The sequence below is a fragment of the Panthera onca genome, chromosome B2, assembly GCF_046562875.1.
Source record: "Panthera onca isolate mPanOnc1 chromosome B2, mPanOnc1 haplotype 2, whole genome shotgun sequence".
Lineage (NCBI taxonomy): Eukaryota > Metazoa > Chordata > Mammalia > Carnivora > Felidae > Panthera > Panthera onca.
Genome location: NC_138343.1, coordinates 71,524,443 through 71,543,915, shown reverse-complemented (window position 1 = coordinate 71,543,915; position 19,473 = coordinate 71,524,443). Strand labels below are relative to the sequence as shown.

Below are 19,473 nucleotides of genomic sequence, written 5' to 3'. Positions count from 1 at the left end.
CTGAGGAAATGTCATGCTGGATGGAGGGAACTCTAGACCACAGCTCTAGTTCTTGTTCTATTAATTTCACTTGCCAGGAGAAATCTGAACTTGAACATTCCCCTGGTTCACTATTCAACCACAGGCCATTTATGAAATGAGTCACACATCATTTTCATCCCTTATTGAAATCTTTTCTTAAGCTTAGTCCAGCTTATGGTTCCAGGAGGCCCTCACCTTCTGGCAGAAAACCAGTCGAGTCTGTGTATACATGCCTGGGAAAATCATATTATGAAGTGATAAGAGCTTCCTCTTACTGTGTGCTTGCGTAATTTAAGGCACTGGAACAAGTACTTTTATAAGTAGTGTCTCATCTAATCCTCACACCTACCCTGGGGAGAAGGCACTGATGTGATCTCTGTTTTGCAAATGGGAATATGAAGGCTCAGTAGTACATGCATGTCCGTGAACACACAGGTAGCAATGACAAGGTTAAGTCTCATATTCAAGTCTCTCTGACTAGCGCCCATGATTTTAGCCTCATACTCTTATAGTTTGACTCATTATCAAAATATTTAGAGATAGGGGCGCCTGGGTGGCCCAGTCTGTTAAGTATATGACTCTTGATTTCGGCTTAGGTGATGATCTCACAGTTTGTGAGTTCGAGCCCCGTGTCAGGCTCTGTGCTGACAGTGCAGAACCTGCTTGAGATTCTCTCTCTCTCTCTCTCTCTCTCTCTGCCCCTCTCCTGCTCTCTCTCCCTCTGTCTCAAAGTAAATGAACTTAAAAAAAATAAATATTAAAAAATATTTAAAGATAGATGAACCTGGTTAAGTGAATAGAAGAATATAACAGAAGAGACAAGTGTCTGTGTCCACTTGATGATACCTATGGCTGCATTCCCAGCTCTGAGCTCAGTGTCTAGCATGTGAAAGAGGCTTAAGACATCTTTGTTGAGCAGAGATCGAATTGAATGAGAGTGAAGAGCCTTATAAGCAACTATAGAAACAATGGAACAAGTGTGAAGAAAAGCATCAATTAAACAACATAGTCTCTTCACTGCAAGCATGAGAAGAAAAATCCCATCACCCCCTGGAATGTCTGGAATGATTTTGGGAGCTGTTTGTTTCACCAGGCCATAATTTCCCTGTTGGCTTATGGAGCTAGAGAACCAGTTGCCATGGCTGGGCTGTCATCATCGCCGCTCTTTGTTGTTGCTCTATTATTACACACTGCAGTTGCAGAGGTATGAATCAGGTGTACTTACACAACCTTGAGTTTCCTGAAAGAGAATTGCCTGTTAATCATATATCAACTACTTGCCTGCCCACCCAGTAGATTTAATCTTAGATATTTGAGCAGGTGACATGTCAGCAATGTAGACAGAGGTTTTACAAGGAAACAAGTAGAAATAAGGTATAGAAATCATTTTCTAAGTAACTTATTCAATTAAAAGAGAGACAAATTATTACTGTTATGATATTATCTTCAAAGGGAAGTCCATAGGTATGTTTAGGTGTGTTTCTTATACCAAGATAAGATAATGATAATGAAATGTATGTACTGTGGGTGATGACTTAAAGAAGGAAATAGTAATTATCTAAGAGTATGAACAGTGCAAATAGCCAAGGAGGGAACCATTGAGTAGCCCAAGAATTAAGTTATTTGGAAAAACAAAAAGTGGTAAGAGGAAAGAGGGGGACATTTAGTTAAAGGACTTAAAACTGTTCTTTTCTGGTTCTAATCGTAAGCCTAACCAGGTGACTAAGCTCTTTCTCTCTCCTGGTCCAGGAGAAAGACCCTCACCAAGGACCCAACCATGATGGCACCCTGACCTCAGACTTCCAGCTTCCAGAACTATGAGAAATAAATGTCCACTGTTTAAGCCACCAGTCCATGATGTTTTGTTGTAGCAGTCTGTGCTAACACACCATGAAGATCACATAAGGTAACAAGAGATGGTACCTGCCACACATTAGATGCATATTATTATTTCCTTCTTTATGAGTAATTTAAAAATGGGTGAGTACCTGATGTCTCAATTTCCTGTGCAAATACCTACCACCCTAGTGTGTGAGATGACAGATCAGGGCTAAGACAGGTGTACAAGGGGATGGAGGGCCAGCATATCTGTGTAGTAGGTGTTAAGAGACAATCTGGTTAACATCGAGGAAGGTTGTTAGCACAGCGTTTATTTTTGTTGTTGTTGGTGGTGCAGTTATTGTTTATACAATGGACAATACAGTTGTGTGCTCTTCACATCATGCAAATAAAGTATAGAATATTTGATCACACACAAAAAAAAGAGACAATCTGGTTAAAAGGGGCAACTTCTTGGCAATTTGCCTTGAAAATGCAAAGCAAGATGTTTGCTTTTGCTTAGATTCTCGCCCTCTGTGCTTGAGGGAGACTGAGGGAGACTAAAGTCCACCCTTGCCCCTAATCATCCTTAGTACTGCCACTGATGGGAGGGGGGGCATAGCTCCTAACACCAAAGTTGGTCATTAAAGTCTCTACTTGCCTTGCCTTAATCCCAATAATGTCAGTGAGTATGTTTCATGATAGGTAAATTTTGGTGTGGAGACAGCTGTGATAGTTTCATTCATTCATTCATTCATTCATTCATTCAACAAGCAACCATGGAACACCTCTACTGAAGGAACTGTCTGTCCTTCAAGGAACTCAAAATGTGAATCTGGGAGTCACCTCTGGATTCTAGAACCCATGCTCAGGCTCCATTCCACTATCATAGACGTTTCACTTACATTGTGAGTCGTGTACTGTAAAACAATCTCACACTTCTTTCTAAACCCCTCACTTCAGCCAATGGTAAGTGAGGTAAGTCCACTATGGCAAGAGCAGGAGCGGAAGTGGAATTCCGAGACCCAATTCCACAGTCGTTGCTGAGAGTTAAGTACTTCAGCTACCACCCCCTCTCCTCATGAAGTAGTCATTATCTGAGGATAAGAATGGGTTTCTTCTTTACTTTTAATTCAAAGCCACTAGTGTGCTACAATGTGAAACATATTTCAATGAAACATATTTACTGGGTGTTAGGCACATTACAGAAGACCGGTTAAGTGTCTCCACCTTCTTGGAGCTTGCTGTCTCAATAAATACTCCTGATAAAGCATTTGGGGTTAGTGGGGAGAAGGCCTTAGACTTCCCTTCAGGACGCAGTGACAGCTATCAGTCGGTCATTAGTGATGGAGTGCAGCGCTGGGTTAGATATTAACCAACAGCTTAGGTTGTTCTAGAGAGATTTTTCTATTGTACTTTGAATGGAAACAAAAGAAACTCCATTTTTGCTAATGGGAACAGGGCTACTTTCCTGTAGCCCGGGTGGTGGGGGGTGGTGTGTAATGGATCTAAGTTTAGCCCGCTTTGAACTTGGGCGCTTTCCCCACTGCTTGGAGAACGCCCCTGAGGGTGTGGTGTCTGAGCTTCTCCCAGGCCCCGGCGCAGGGTAGCAGCTGCTCAGAGGGCACCTCCTCGGCGGGTGAGAGGTCCCTGACGGCCGCTAGAGGGAGCCAGCGCCCGACACAGCGGCGGCGGTGACCTGGGCCTCCTTCCCCTTCTGGCTTAGTAGTAGCTCAGGGCGGATTTAGAATGCCCTGGAAAACAAAGCAGTGAAATCAAAGATGGGTCGCCACATGAAATGCTGGACTCCAGTTAAATTTGAATTTCAGATAAACAATAAATGTAAATGATAAATTATTGTCTTAAATGGAGATTTAACTGAGTGTCCTGTACTTTTTCTTCGCTAAATCTGGCAACCGTAATTAAAGAACAAAGGGACCCTGGGAAGACTGAAAGTCCTTCTAAGGGATGGGGGCGGGGGGAGGGAGACAATTTTTCCTACTTACGTGTTACTTGAATCTAGAACAAAATTTTACATCCTTTGGACTGGAAAATGTTGCTTTCTTCACAGTTGCAGAAAAGCAGTGATGTGGCCCATGGCCTCTGCTGGGAGAGGCATGAGGAGCTGCCCTCTACTCCAAACACCTCCTGCATTGTCTTCTCCAAGGGTGGATGCACCATTGAAGTCCTTTCTAAGTTCAGGACTTTCTCCTAAAGATGTGTTCCTTTGAGAGAATGTCTTAGCTCAGGCCGCCATAACAAAATAGTACCGGGGGGGGGGGGGGGGCGGGGGTTCAAACCATAGTCAATTATTTCTTACAGTTCAGGAGGCTGGAAATCCAAGATCAGAGTGACAGAATGGTTGGGTTCTTGGTGAGGACCTTCTCCCTGATTTGCAGAAGGCCACCCTACTGTATCCTAAAATGGTGGAGGAAAGCTTTCTGTTCTCCATGTGCCCTTGTAAAGGCATCAGTCACATCATGTGATCTCCCTTCTCATGATCTTATCTAAACCTGATTAAACTTCCAAAGGCCTCACCTCCAAATACCATAGCAGTGGGGTTAGGGCTTCATCCTATGGATTTGGGGAGGCCATAAACATTCCGTTCATTGCAGAGAAGAGTATAAGCTCTGTCAATGAAAACTTCCTGAAGGATTGCTTGGCCACTTTTGGAAATTAGTACCAGACCAGAAAAGGAAATAGATCGAAAGTTCAGGTTGAAAGGTAATAGGCAAGGAAGGGCCCAAGACATCAAGACAAATATGAGGATCCCAGAAGAGGGGAGGGTTGGGCTGCAGTTGCTACGTTTATAGTTCACTATTTTGTCCAGGGCTGGAGCCCTTTCAAAGGACACATTTAGAATCTGAAGAGGTCGTTCATACCAAATGAAAAAAATGACTTCCAGTCGCCTTGAATGTATGATCATGATTGCTATTCACGGCAATGATAGTATTCTCAGACTGAATAAACTCAATCAATCACAAGGAGCATTTTTATTTCTCCTGATAGTTGGAACGGAGTTCTAACGTCCTTTGTGTCCTAATAAAAGTGAAAGTAATCACAAGGGGCTGTGCTCACCATCAGCCCACACGTCTCCCTAAGCTTTTTGTCTTGCCTGCTTCTCCCATTCAGAGGCGACAAAGGTATGAGGAATACTGAGAAGGTTCTTATATGGCTCACAAAAGGAAGTATTCCTCTTTTGATTCCTTTTCCTCCAAGGTCGATATCAAGCAAAGAGCTCTTAATTGCTGACAGAGGCTGCCTTAGAATCCGAGAGGACACTAAAATTACTGACCTTGAAGACACAAGCATTCTCCTGCAGTCCTGGAGGTTTCAAAAAAAATTTTTTTAAGATGATGACATTGATATCAAATTAAATCAGCAGGGGGCACAATTTCTTCACCATGTGTTAGGCTTCGTTTTTTGATTAGAAAGAAAACCTGAAATGTTTCTTTGTACTGTTTTGAATCGGTGTTATCTGATATATCTGATAATTCAAATAGCAAAATGTCATGTAGATATTCATTTTCCACAGAAGAAGGCAAACTGAGCCATCCAAAGGGGACTGACAAATGATCTGATAGTGCCCAGCTAATTCTATCATTTTGGCATTAGCAATTCTTATTTTTAAAAATAGACAATCAGAGGGTGGGCATGTTCAGCACTGTAAACACAAGCATTACAGCTGAACCTGTTGCCTGTAGTTAAAGTTTCTCCTTAGAAACTCCCAGCCTCGTGGTAACCCCTGTTTTCTGGGCAACTAGAAAATTAGTAGGAAGATTTCATCAAGAATTGTAGCAGTTACTTTCAGGGGCTGTGTTTTGCAGATGTCTTGCTCATCTTGAAACGGTTTGCACATTCCTAATACCTCAAAATCAGATGTATTATATTCTCTGACTTGGTAGAAAGGAATAGAAATCAATGCACTGGTCTCATACTGTTCCCATATGTGTGACGTGGAACGAGATGGCAGTACCCAGGTGTCAGCTCCTGCATTGATACTTGGCTCTGACTCAGTGCCCTCTTGGATTAATCACTATTTCTCCTGGCATTCATTTTATTATCTTTGAAAAGAGAAACAGAGTATACCTATCACACGGGAATATTTTTTTTTATTATATGAAATTAATTGTCAAATTGGTTTCCATACAACACCCAGTGCTCATCCCAAAAGGTGCCCTCCTCAATACCCATCACCCCCCCCCCCCATCCCCCATCAGCCGTCAGTTTGTTCTCAGTTTTTAAGAGTCTCTTATGCTTTGGCTCTCTCCCACTCTAACCTCTTTTTTTTTCTTTTTTTTCCTTCCGCTCCCCCATGGGTTCCTGTTAAGTTTCTCAGGATCCACATAAGAGGGAACACATATGGTATCTGTCTTTCTCTGTATGGCTTATTTCACTTAGCATAACACTCTCCAGTTCCATCCACGTTGCTACAAAGGGCCATATTTCATTCTTTCTCATTGCCACGTAGTACTCCATTGTCACACGGGAATATTAGGAAGATTCCGGAAATCTTATCACAAAAGCATTACCCAGAGTTCTTCAACATTATTATTATTAAATACAGTATTAATAACAGCCAAAACTTACACAAAACTTACTCTGTTTTAGGCTTTGTTTCTTTGCATTTATCAACTCCTCAAAATCTTCTTCAGAGAGGTTAAGAAGCTTACCCAAATTCACTGATGTAGTAAGAGGTGAGGCAGAGATAAAAAGACATAGAATCTGGCTCCAAAACCTGTGTGCAAAATGTAAGATTTTAAAATTATGACTTAATTTTTGGAATAAGTAATAATTCACAGGTTTTAAAAATGAGAATGGCATGCGATGAGAAGTTCTGCTTCCACTCTACCCGCCCTGTTCTCTGATCTCCTCCCTCCCCTCGAAGTATACACCTTCAGTACTTTATGCAATTATAAACAAAAATAAAACAGGGTGCCTAAGTGGCTCACTCAGTTGAGTGTCTGACTCTTGATTTCAGCTCTGGTCATGATCTCACAGCTTGTAGGATCGAGCCCCATGTTGGGCTCTGTGCTGATAGTGCAGAACTGAACCTGCTTGGGATTCTCTCTCTCTCTCTCTCTCTCTCTCTCTCTCATTTTCTGTGCCCCTCCCCCATTCATGTGCACACACACTCTCTCTTTCTGTCTCAAAAGTAAACATTTAAAAAAATAAACAAAAATAAATTTACCCTCCCTTTTATGACACCACAGGCATCCCAGTGTGTTCACTATTGTGAATTTTGCCTTTCCACTCAACCATCTGTCCTGGATGCCTTCCTCCAGCACAACAGAGAAGGGAACCTCACTCTTTCCCAGCTGTATGGATTCTGTTGTGAGACGTTCCATGGTTGACATCACCAATCCTCCATTTATGGAAACGGGCTGCTTCTCTTCTTATGCTCTTACAGTCAATACCACAACATAGCACTTGTGCATATGCCACCTTGTAGCTGTGCAGGCACTTCTGTAGGATCAGTTTCCAGAAGTATGAGATCTGGGTTAGAGTGAGGAAACATTTCTAATGTTGCATAGTTACCACCACATGGCCCTTCTAGGGACCGTGCCATTTGCATTCTACCAGAAATGCCTATTTCCCTACAGCTTTACTAACAGAGAGGGTATTGTTGAACTTCTGAATGTTTGCCAGTATGATGGGTGAGGATGGCATCCCAGTATAGTTTTCATTAGCATTTAAAAAGTTATGGATAAGATTGAACATCTTTACGTTGGTTTAAGTTTTCCTTTATTATTTTTTTAAAATTTATTTATTTTGAGAGAGCGAGAGAGGGTGCACGTGCAGGTACTCATGTTGGGAACAGGGGAGGGGCAGAGAGAGAGGGAGAGAGAGAATCCCATGCAGGGATTCTCCTTGTGGGCTCCATCTCACGACGTGAACAGTGACATCATGACCTGAGCCCAAATCAAGAGTTGGATGCTCGACCGACTGGGCCCCCCAAGCTCCCCTAAGGTTTCCTTTATACTTCTTTTTACGTGATCTGTCTGTCCATGTCCTTGCCTGGTTATGTTTTGTCTTGTTGATCTTTTTCATCTCAATTTTTTTAGGAGTTTTTAATGTTAGAAAAATAAACCATTTTTACATGATAGGAGTTGCAAATATTTTTCTTGGTTTGCATTTGCTTTTTACTTTGCTAATCTCTTTTTGGAGACCATGAATGCATTTTTAATTTTTTGAGAGTTTCAATGAAGATATGGGGCTTCAATGTTGTAGGTTGTTAATTATTCAAGTTTGTAATTTTATTCAGTAAAAATATGTTGAGAACTTACTACTGTGCTTCCCAATTTGTCCGAAGTGTTTGGAACAAAACTACTCCCCTGGATAAGTTCCTAACCTGGTTGGTTAGTCAGGGCTAAGTAAATAATTCCAGCGTGTCAGTCAGTGGTAAGAGTTAAATCAGAAATATGAAGAAGGGCTGTAAGACTACAGATGGTTTGACTAGCTTTGAGAATTCTATGAAAGATTTTGTAAAGAAAGTTATTGGTAAGCAGGGTCTTGAGGGATCTGTAGGGGTTTGACAGGTGAAAGAGAATGCAAGGCTTATATACCTGTACCCTAGCTCTTGAGGGAGTAGGTCCAATGTTAGCATTTGGAGAACTCTTTCCCCTCCAGACCAGATGGGTTGCCTTTCCTTGTACCAATTTGCCAAAATACAAGTAATAATCCCAACTATTTCTTGAGAGGATATAGTACTCTTACTTGAAGGAAACTTATTATGTTTGATTTTCTGCAAAGTTAAGTTTGTGGTGGCTTCAGACTCTAGATGTCCACCTAATGTCATTCTCTTCTAAGCATTTGATGTTAAGTCTGGTATTTCACCTCTAGAATAAAGAAAAGAGAAGGATTTCAGAAACTGGTGTATCTTAAGTTCTTGATTGTGACAACTCTAATAGTTTTTTCTTTTAGGTTAGTCTTACGGTTTCTGCAGAACTGGAAGTTGTTTTCGTAATACCCCCAATCGTCTCTTCATTTGCCAGTTCAAGTATGAGATACAATTGACATGCAAGCAAGGGAAGAATGGGGTCAGCTACTGACTGGTCTTTGGGAGCTGGGAAGCTAGGACTCGCTACATTAGTTCAAGTGGCAGGCACAACTGTTGTCCACCCAAACTATCCTCCCTTTGTGTCTCCCCTATGGAACTCCTGTCCAGTGCAGAGAGGCAGGGAAGCAGCTCAGGAGTGTATTGTGACTAATCTGGTCTAGTCTGGACCAATCATACCAATCTAGTTCTTTTCTTTCAAAACTGGATATCTCGTCTCCCTTAAGCCCAGGGTGGTGTGACCCTGTTAGGGTCAATAATACACAGAAGAAAGGGGGGGGCAGGTTTTGAGAAAGCTTTGCTTTCCTGAAAAAATAAAACCAGGAAGATAGTTGATCTGCTTTCACTGCTTCAACCTGCCTTGAAATAAGATGTGATGCCTAGAACCACAGCAGCCATCCTTTGGCCAAGAAGCCTGAAGAATTTTTGCACAGACATGTTGCTGACTTAACATGGCAGTTGCCTGTGTCCAGTGGAGGAAAATAAACTTTTCTTTTTCTTTTCTTCTCTTTGCTTTGCTTTGCTTTTCTTTGCTTTTCTCTTCTTTTCTTTTCTGTCTTTTGAAAGAGAGAGAAAGACAGAGAAAATAGGAGGGGCAGAGAGAGAGGGAGAGAAAGAGAATCCCAAGCAGGCTCTGCACTCAGTGAAGACCCAAACTCAGGACTTGAACTCAACAAACTGTGAGATCATGACCAGAGACGAAATCAAGAGTCAGATGCTCAAGTGACTGAGCCACCCAGGTGCTCTGAACATTCTCCTTTTCTTAATCTATTGTTGGTCAGGCTTTCCTTGAAGCAAACAGTCACTAAGGGGCAGCGCGGCCACTTACAACACTACCAGGTTGGCTTGCCACACTTCTACAGATTCAGCCGAGAAGGAGACCACAGACCCAGTCTATTGAACAAAGAGCATAGACAAGAGCAGCGTGGCGTCAGCCACCTGCACCCCCTGTCCCACGGGCCCACGCCAAACCAGAAAGGCCAAGCGATGCGCAGCACAGGCAGTGGGTGCTGTTGCAGTCCACAATCACCCCACTAGAAAGAGTTCCTGTGGCTTCCTGGGAATATTTATTTCCTCTCACAAATTGGATTCTGGGGATGACATAATTCTCACCCACTTCAAATATGTGATACATGTCTCTCTCTGCTTCTTTTTAAGGTGTTAATGGTTTTTCACTGTGTGGCTGTTTCTATGCTCATATTTATACTCCATATTTGCTTTTTTTAATAGTTGTTATTAAACATCACATCTGTGGGACCCTAGGAAAATAGTATAGGCATAGTCTAAAACAGATCAAGCAAAGTTTGCCTTTACTTTGGCCTCTACGTTTCAATTTTCAGGGTTCTCATGATGCTTACCAGTATCTAAATTTTATGTGTATCATTGGTAATAAAATTGCAGAACTAAAGTGCCCAACCTCTCCTCGGTCCTACAGTGCTTTCTGCAATTAGGAGAATCTTAAAACACTGTAAGGGCAAGTGTGGTGGAAGGCCTTTTCTGGAAATGGAAGCTAGCATCCCCAGGTAAACTTATCTCTTCGCTGTTAAATGCCATAAATTTTCATTAGGTGATCAACAGAAATGGCATGATTGCTCAGGAGCTCAACCCTGGTATTTAAATTTCTTCTCCTCAACTTTAATGAGGGCATATATCAGAGCAGTAGAGTGGGGTGACATTTACAACACTGCCACTCCATTCTGTGATTAGACACACATCATTCAGAGGTTGGGCTTCAGACTAGTGGTAGTTCCAACGTGTTCTAAACGGCAGTCGTGGTAATTACAAAACTTACAATGAGAAATAACAAATAATATCTTGTTTTTCAACCTGCACTTCGATTAGCAGTAGCATCACATAGCTGGAAGCGTGGCAGGGGGTTCTGCTATATGTCGCTCCCTGAACACAGGAGTGGGAGGGAGAGGAGGGCCTTCTAGCAGATGAAGAAATAGAGAAGAAATTCAGGAGTTGGGAGGACACCACAGGAAAAGATAAAAACCACAGAACATAAGTATATTAATCAGGGTTCTCCTCAAAGCATTAAATAAGGTCTTGTTAAAAGATCAATCTGTGACCTTCATTTGTAAGTTTTGGTAAATTCATAAAGCTTGAGCCTCACTCAGCCTTTAGGTCAAGATATATCCATGTGTCTTGATCCAAATTCCAGAAACAGGAGAAAATTCAGAATCTCAAGTGTGCTGTATGTTTTACCACGTAGCTATCAATGTTTCTTAGAACTCTAAGAAAACTGATCTATCCAAAGAAATTTTGTGATAACTGAGTTCTCTTTTTTAAGTTTTTTCAAATCTTTATTTATTTTTGAGAGGGAGAGAGACAGAGTGCAAACGGGGGGGGGGGGGGGACAGAGACAGAGGGAGACACAAAATCCAAAGCAGGTTCCAGGCTCTGAGCTGTTAGCACAGAGCCAGACGTGGAGCTTGAACTCACGAACCACGAGTTTATGACCTGAGCTGAAGTCAGACGCTTAACCGGCTGAGCCATCCAGGTGCCACTGTGATAACTGAGTTCTAACACTGTTTCATTCTATTGCTGGACATTTAGATCTAGACAAATTTCATCATAGTTGAGACAAAATTCTTTAAATTTGACAAATATTTCAACTGGTGATCCGTCAGGCAAAAGCCATGGCCAATCTTTGGACTGCCAGACAGGACCCTGTATGACAAATGGTACAACCTGGTGCCCCCGACTCTTGAGGCATGTGCTTAAGGAGCCGGCTGCTTAAGGGTTCACTTAAGTGAACTGCTACTCTATAAGGAACTCAGCCCTTTGGCTGCATCTGCTCTTTTCTACTCGGAATCATAGTTTCATTTTCTCATTGGCAGCCTTGTTTTCCTTTTCACCTGATGTGACAAATTCAGAGACTGTAGAAGGTCTTTTGCATTAAGCATGGTGTTTAAAGAGGTAGTAGGTGCTTAATTTATGATCATGGGTGCTAAAGATTCTTTTGTCTCGTTTGGTGGAAGCCTGATTTGAGAAACCGGTCTCAGAACTGGCTGTGTTCAGGAGTCTGGGTCTTATGGGCAGATGAGTCATCCTCTGTTACAGATTTCAGTGGCCTTCCCTTCCCTGGTAGGTACCATAACATCATTTTGGAAGACTTCCATTTCTTCTTTTCCTTTGAACGTCTCCTGGTCATATCTGTTATAGGCAGCTGGGACAGGCTATTTGGTATACAATATGGGATCTACAGATACTATATTTGGGATAAGGTATATTTCATTCTTCTCTGGCCTTTACAGATTGAAGAATTGCAAAAGTATTCTTGGAAACAGTTTACTGTATTTCTGATCCTACCCCCAATTCTGCTGATGATATATCTTGGGCCATAGTTACCTCAACATCCCCCCAGAGCCTCTGTCTCAGGGCAGCCACATCATCATCTACATCAATCTCGATTGCAGATCTTTTCTTAGCCTTGACTTTGCAGCAATTTTTTTTCCCACTGACACAGCTTCAGACAAAGACTGATCTGTTCAGCTTGTACAATCCTTCCTTTTGGCCCCTCCAAACCAGCAGCCAATCTCTCTTTATCAAGGTCCACACATTCTTCATCTTCAGTTCACAGTTTCTTTGCTTCTCCTACAACATCCCCTCATTTTAACTTGAACACATCCCTGAGGACCTATTTCTAGGGGTGCCCTTCTGTCCATCCTTGCTGAAGTTAATGTTTCGCCGTGAGTTATCCAAGAACATCTCCTCAGTCAGGGCCTCTAACCACAGCAATGGTTTCAGTAGCCTCAGTACGGCATCAACAGTAGGATGCGAAAAGCACACATTGTTCAGTATGAATAAGGTAGAATCCAGCGTGCGATGTTCTCTGGTTTGCCTTCCTTTCCGGTCTCCCAGACTACGTAACTGATCTTGATGTTCTGGGGTTACTAGAATGCCTGACAGTCACTTTGTCTTCCTTCACAACAATCTCCTTTTCTGGGTGCTGTGCTGTTGTACGATGGTGGGTACATGTGTCCCCCACCTCTCTGCCATCTCTGATAGCAGATGTGGCATCGGCCCCTCAAATCTCTGAGGACCCCACACTATAAGGCCTCATAAGGGCATATGAGATCATCTTAACTGGGCCTTTCTACCCTTAATGTATTTTTTTGGTAATAGCTGGGTCCAGCGTGCACATCTACAATACACATCCCCATCAAGAGGGATTTTCTTATAGTTTCACACTTATGTTCAAAATTGGCCCCCTGTTTTTTTTTTCTTTACTGATAGTACTACTCAGTTGGTGAGGCTTTTAACCAGTCATTCTGCATTTTTCTCTTTCGTTTCCACTCCATATCTAACCCAACCAGAAATCCTGTCTCTGGAAGATTTCTGTAATAATCCCCTAACTGGTTTTCCTATTTCTAGTTTCAGCCTCCTCCTCCTCCTTGCACCCCACACCTCCATCTAGTCTCCAAACTGCAGCCAGAGCATTCTTTTAAAAGGCACATTGGATCGTGTCACTGTCTTGCAATAACCTCCAGTCACATCACTGGCGTTTAGAACCAACCCAGAGTCTTCTCTGGGACCTCCAAGCCCTGCATGATTGTGTCCCTGGCTATCTCTCTGAACCTAGTTCACAGACCTGACCCCTGGCTCACTCTGCTTATCACACTGCTTCTTTGCTGGTTCTTATATGCCAACTGAGGACCTGCCTCAGGTCCTTTGTTCTTGCTGTTCCATTAGCCTGGAATGCTTCCTCTAGGCAGCTGCTTCCTCAGTTTATCTGCTTTCCCGCTCAGAGTCACCTCTCCCCTTGAGAACCCTATCTGAAATATCACTCCCATCCCCTCACCCTCCTTTATTCTTCATTGTAGCTTTTATGGTTATTCAGTATCATATTATGTATTTCTTATTGATTTGTTTATGGTTCCTGCCTAACAAACAAAGACCCCTGAGCACAGGCAGTCTGCTTTGTGGTCTGCAGGGTCCCCCTCACCTAAAAGGATACATATTTGTTGAATGAATGCTAGATGGGGAAACTGGAACTTAAGACAAACTATCCTTATTTTCCTGTTTTTTCCAGGACAATTTTGCCAAGGGTAAGGACAATCCAGTGTGCAAGTAATGTGGGCATACATGATCAGAAATGGACCGTAATTTGAACTCAAGTCCTGTTGTATCCCTTTGTGGCTCCCTGTTGATGGCTGCAATAAAATTTTATAATGGTCTGCCTAAAGAATCTTAAAATTAAATTCTAAATGATTTCCTCCTAGTGTTTCGGCCCTGACCACACAGAGGGTCTGCAGGAGACGAGGTACTAGAATAGCGTGTGCCCAAGCTGGAATTGGTACAGCAGCATCAATATCGTATTTGCTAACTCATGTTGCTAATGAGGACAGTTTTGGGAAGTTTCAATGACAGGCTCCTCATTTACTTCCTGAGCTGCATGTATAATGCTATCAGCCCCAGAAACAAGGTTGGTAACATCAGTGCATAAATCACTCTTCAAGTGAGCAAAGTAAATATGCTATGACTTCCGTTTACCCCATGTAACAGCAAATGAAGGAGAACATTTATTATTTACTTACTCTGGTTACATCAGCTTTTGAAATTGTTCTAGTTGAACTATAAAACTCTACCAAATGTCTTAGACTGACCTACCTAGTGGAGTAGGGAAACTTATAGTGGCAGCCAGAAAACTTAGATTTGTCTCCATCACATGTGTAAGCTTGTGGGAGCAGTTTACATTCCTTCTGTTCCTTTTAATAGTAGAGGATAGTACAGTCGAAATTTTCCAGAGAGACCAGCATTTTCAGAAAACAACAACTATAATAGGATTCCCCTTTATTGAAAAAAGAAATAAGACGATTTAAAATATATAGAGAAAAAATGTTTGTGGGGGCACCTGGGTGGCTCAGTCGGTTGAGTGACCAGCTCTGGCTCAAGTCACGATCTCACAGTTTGTGAGTTCAAGCCCTACATCAGTCACTCGCTGCTGTCAGCACAGAGCCTGCTTCTGATCCTCTGTCCCTGCCCTCTCTCTGCCCCTCCTTCACTCATGCTCTCTCTCTTCAAAGACAAGTAAAAACATGAAAAAAACCCCACATATTTGTGGAACAAGATTTGACTGTCTACAAATAAATGTATAGAATAAGGAGTTTCTCTAAAGTTCTGTTTTTATGCTTTTTGCAAGTTTTCTGCATTTCTTCAGGCATAGGTCACACATATTTACTGAGCACCTACTATGATCTGCGTACCTTGTTAAACAGAGCTAGGGATGTGCGCTGTAGAGGACAGGCATGCATGTAAACATGTATTGTTTTTATAATTAAATTAAAAGAATATATTCTCTCTGGTCAAAATAATCTCTGTTTTCATAAAAGTTTGAGGCAAAAAATGGAAGAAAGAATTGTCAAAATTTCAAGGAAAATCTTCTAAGCCAACAACTCAGATGACTAGATTGGTCGGGTTGCATCTACAGGGCTATTGTAGAATTGGATTGCACGAGTTCAGAAATGTTTGCAGCTTTGGAAACTGGTCTCTGATGCTCCTAGTAGTATTTATTTTAGCTGTTTGTTTGTTTGTTTGTTTGTTTGTTTAAAACCTCTTTCAAAGGGTTATATGAACTTAATAACCTCTGTGTTGCTAAGGACCAGATAGGGGTCTAGCACACCACGGGTGTGGTGAGGCCAGAGCCCTCATGCCTTCTGGAGGAAATTCTCATTGTATATTTCTGGAAAGCAACTTGGAAAAATGCATTCTTCATCTCACATGTGGAAAAACTTTCTTAAGGTCTGGCCATACAAAAATTGAAGAAGACATTGATCTTGAAGCCTCCAGATTCTGTTTCTTAAAGATAATCTCCTCACACTTTCCTAGTGTTTAATATTCTCTGTCCACAGACAAATCTACTCCTAGGAAATCATTTTGAAACCATGACTCACACCAAAGTTCAGGTGATTTAGGTATGTTTCTCCTTTCCCTAAGGCATTTGCCCTATCATGGCTCAACTCTTTAAACAAGGGGAATCACTTCTGAACTTCTTACTTTATCATGTTAATTGGAGATGTAGAGTACCTTTCAATTCTGACATTCTTTGCTTCTAAATGCACATCTTAGTATTTGTGTGGATATTATGGGGCAGAAGGGAGGAAAAGCAGGGGGTGAAATTTTTTTTTGTGGAAGACCCTATTATCAGTTAGGGTGATTTTCCTTACAAGTAACAAAACACCTAACAGCATTTTATCCAATAAAGTCATTTAATTACCCAGGTAACAAGAAGTCCAGAGATGTGAGTTTCCGGAGTGGGTCAGCAGCTCAACATGGCTCAGCCACTGAGTCAGTGTCTCTGATGGACTTGTCTTCCCATCATACCTTCCCAAAGGTCTGCAGCAGCTCCAAGCATCTTATCTTCACCTAAGTGTTCAAAGACAGAAGGGTTGTCCTCATGGGCCTTTCCCCCTTTGTCTGATGGGAGACTGTCTCAAAGCTCCCCAGCAGACTCCTCTTATAGCACATTGGCCGGAACTGGGTCATTTCCACCACCTGTAGTAGCAAGGAGTTGACAGACCAATCACAAGTTTTCCCCAGGGCTAGGCATATCGAGAACTGGAACAAATTGAGATTTTGTTAGCAAGGAAGCAAAGGAAAGTGTTGCTGGAAGGCAGTCAATAGTGTCTGCCACAACCTTGGGACCACATCACCAAGGAGCTACTCTGAGCAGATCTGTGACCATGCTTGAAAATGGCTGAGTCAGAAACCCGGGCTTTCTCTAGTCCCTTCCACCTTCTAGTTCCTTCCTTGCAAATGTTCAGGTTAAGAGGGGAGGGGTGTGTGATGGAAACAGATGGTGATGTTCTAAATTAAAAGAGAAATGGGATGTTGTAGTGCTGTGTTCAACTTGTCTATTCTCAAAATTTTTTGTCACACAATTTTATTCTTTAACTTGAATTTATTCTGCTGAACATCTTCTGCAAACTTGCTATAAAAACAATAGATTTTTTTTTTTTTTTGGTCAGGCTGCTCTTTCACTGAAACAGTCCAGAGATGATTGTATTCACTTTTATTTTTTAAATCTCCACTTATCAAATACTAGTGTGCAAAAAACAACAACAACAACAAACAGATGGTATGATTTGAAGCTTCTTTTGTTGTATGCAGGCTAATGTTTTAAACATCATGCCAAAATTTGACTTGTAATTTTAAAATTGCTATTTTCCCAGGCTGAGCTTGGAATATCCTCAAATTTCTCCAACAGTGTCTCATGAAGGGAAAGCAAGATTTTTGCATGTGGGCAAATTCAAGAAAAGGACAAATGTTTAAAGGACACATTTTTTTTCAAATGAAAATTAAAATAGTTTTATTGAGGGGTACCTGGGTGGCTCAGTCAGTTAAGTGTCTGACTCTTGACTTCAGGTCAGGTCATGATCTCACAGTCCTGAGATCAAGCCCCCTGTTGGGCTTTGCTTTGGGCTCTGGCAGTGGGAGTGGAGCCTGCTTGGGATTCTCTCTCTCCCTCTCTCTCTCTGCCCCTTCCTCGCTGGCTCCCGCTCTCCCTCTCAAAATAAATAAATAAATAAATAAACAAACAAACAAACATTTAAAAAATAGTTTTATTGATTCTAATGTAGCAAAAAGTTTCTATTTTTAGAACATACAGTACCTATTGCATCTAAAATGAATGTTAGTTTTCAAAATCTCACTTCTTTTTTAGTTATTAAAATACTGGTATCTTAACATCTTTGAAAAGAAGCAAACAGATTCATCTTTCTAATCATTCATCTTTTATAGTTGGGTAGAGTTTAGAGTTTATAAAATTTGTTCATACACCCTATTTCATGTTATCTTTCAATGAACCTGCAAAAAAATATTATTTTTCCCATTTATATACGAGGAGATTGAGGATCAAAAAAATACCTTACCTAAGGTCAAAGAATGTTAGCTGTGGAGTTAGGGTTAAAATGAGGTTTTCTATCCATTGCAACTCTTACTAGTGCCTATCCTATGTCAAGAACCATTCTGACACTGGAAATAATAAAAGAATAATAATCATATCTAACCTTTATCGAGTGCCAGGCACTATCCCAAATACTTACACGTGTTGTTACCTCTAATCTTGTCAACAAATCTATGAGATGGAAACTATTAAAATTCCCTTTTTACAGATGTAGAAACAGAGGTCTCAAGACTTACATAAGGTCATCCAGATAGAAATAGGGAATTGTCACTTCTAAATCATTTAACAAGCACACACCTCTCTGTGTCTGGGTTGTAGTTACCTCCTCCATGGCTGGTCAGAGACTGATCTCTGCAAGACGGAGCCACCTTTGGAAGCATCGGCTGCCATGATATATGGCTGCTCTTTGCAGTACTGTTGCATTTTTTTCATGACCCTTAAGCTGCCATGATGCAAACCCAGCTCAAAGAAGTTAAGCAAAAGGGTTGTCTATTGACTCATAGAATCCAAGGGAGGGCTGAACAACCAAACCACCCACCCATGATAAGGGCAGGATGCTGCTGGTCGCGGGCGTTTCTGGAAACAGTAACTTCAGGGCTGGTTGAATGCTTGCCCTCTTTTTCTCTTATTTCTTTGTGCATGTTGGCATCATTCTTTCTTACTACCAATAGCTTTTTTTCAAATGGTAGAAATCCCAGTCACTGATACCTCATGAAATTCATCTTTTGACTTTCACCAACAGAGTCTGACTCTATTCGGTCTAGTTGGAAAAAATTCCACAGAAGGGCTCTGATTGGTCTGGCATATATAAGAAGCCACATGTGGACCATTCATATCATGTATGAACCTGTAAGAGTTGACACGTGCAGCTGGGCAGTGTGCGTGCTTTACAAAGGTGCCTACCCAAGGGGCATGTAGGGATTGAAACGAAGCCCATTCTCTGCTCACCAAGACAGTAGCCTGGGATAGGCATCATCCTAGAAGAAAAAAATGCCCTTTGCTTCCTTCAGACAATGGGTTTTTCCAAGCTGGGTACTCACTGGGCTCAGCACTTTTATAAATGGAGGTATAATTGACATATAACATTATACTAGTTTAAGATGTTGTAATGATATGATATTTGTAATACTGTGAAATGATCACCCCAATAATTCTGTCACTATACATAGTTATGACAATAATTCTTCCTTGTGATAAGAACTTTTAAGATCTACTCTCTTAGCAACTTTCAAATATACAATACAGTATTATTAACTATAGTCACCATGCTGTATATTATATCCTCATCACTTATTTACTTATTTATTTATTTATTTATTATTTTTTTTATCTTAGAGAGCACACAAGTGGGGGAGAGGGGCAGAGGGAGAGAGAAAGAGAAAGAGAGACAGAGAGAGAGAGAAAGAGAGAGATGGGGAGAGAATCTTAAGCAGGCTCCATACTCAGTGTAGAGCCCAACATGGGGCTTGACCCCACCACCCTGGAATCACGACCTGGGTCGACATCAAGAGTCAGATGCTCAACCGGATGAGCCACCCAGGTGTTCCACAACTTATTTATTTTATAATTAGAAATTTGTGCCTTTGACACCCTTCACTCATTTCACCTCCCAACCCTCCATTTCTGGCAATCGCCAATCTGTTCTTTGTATCTATGAATGAACATC

The 19,473-nt window shown here is 41.5% G+C and overlaps 1 pseudogene; it reads right to left on the bottom strand.

Annotated features, from left to right (window-relative positions):
* Window positions 1-3,353: 3,353 nt before the first annotated feature.
* On the bottom strand, window positions 3,354-18,448 carry LOC132667965 (parafibromin-like; annotated as a pseudogene).
* Window positions 18,449-19,473: the final 1,025 nt, after the last annotated feature.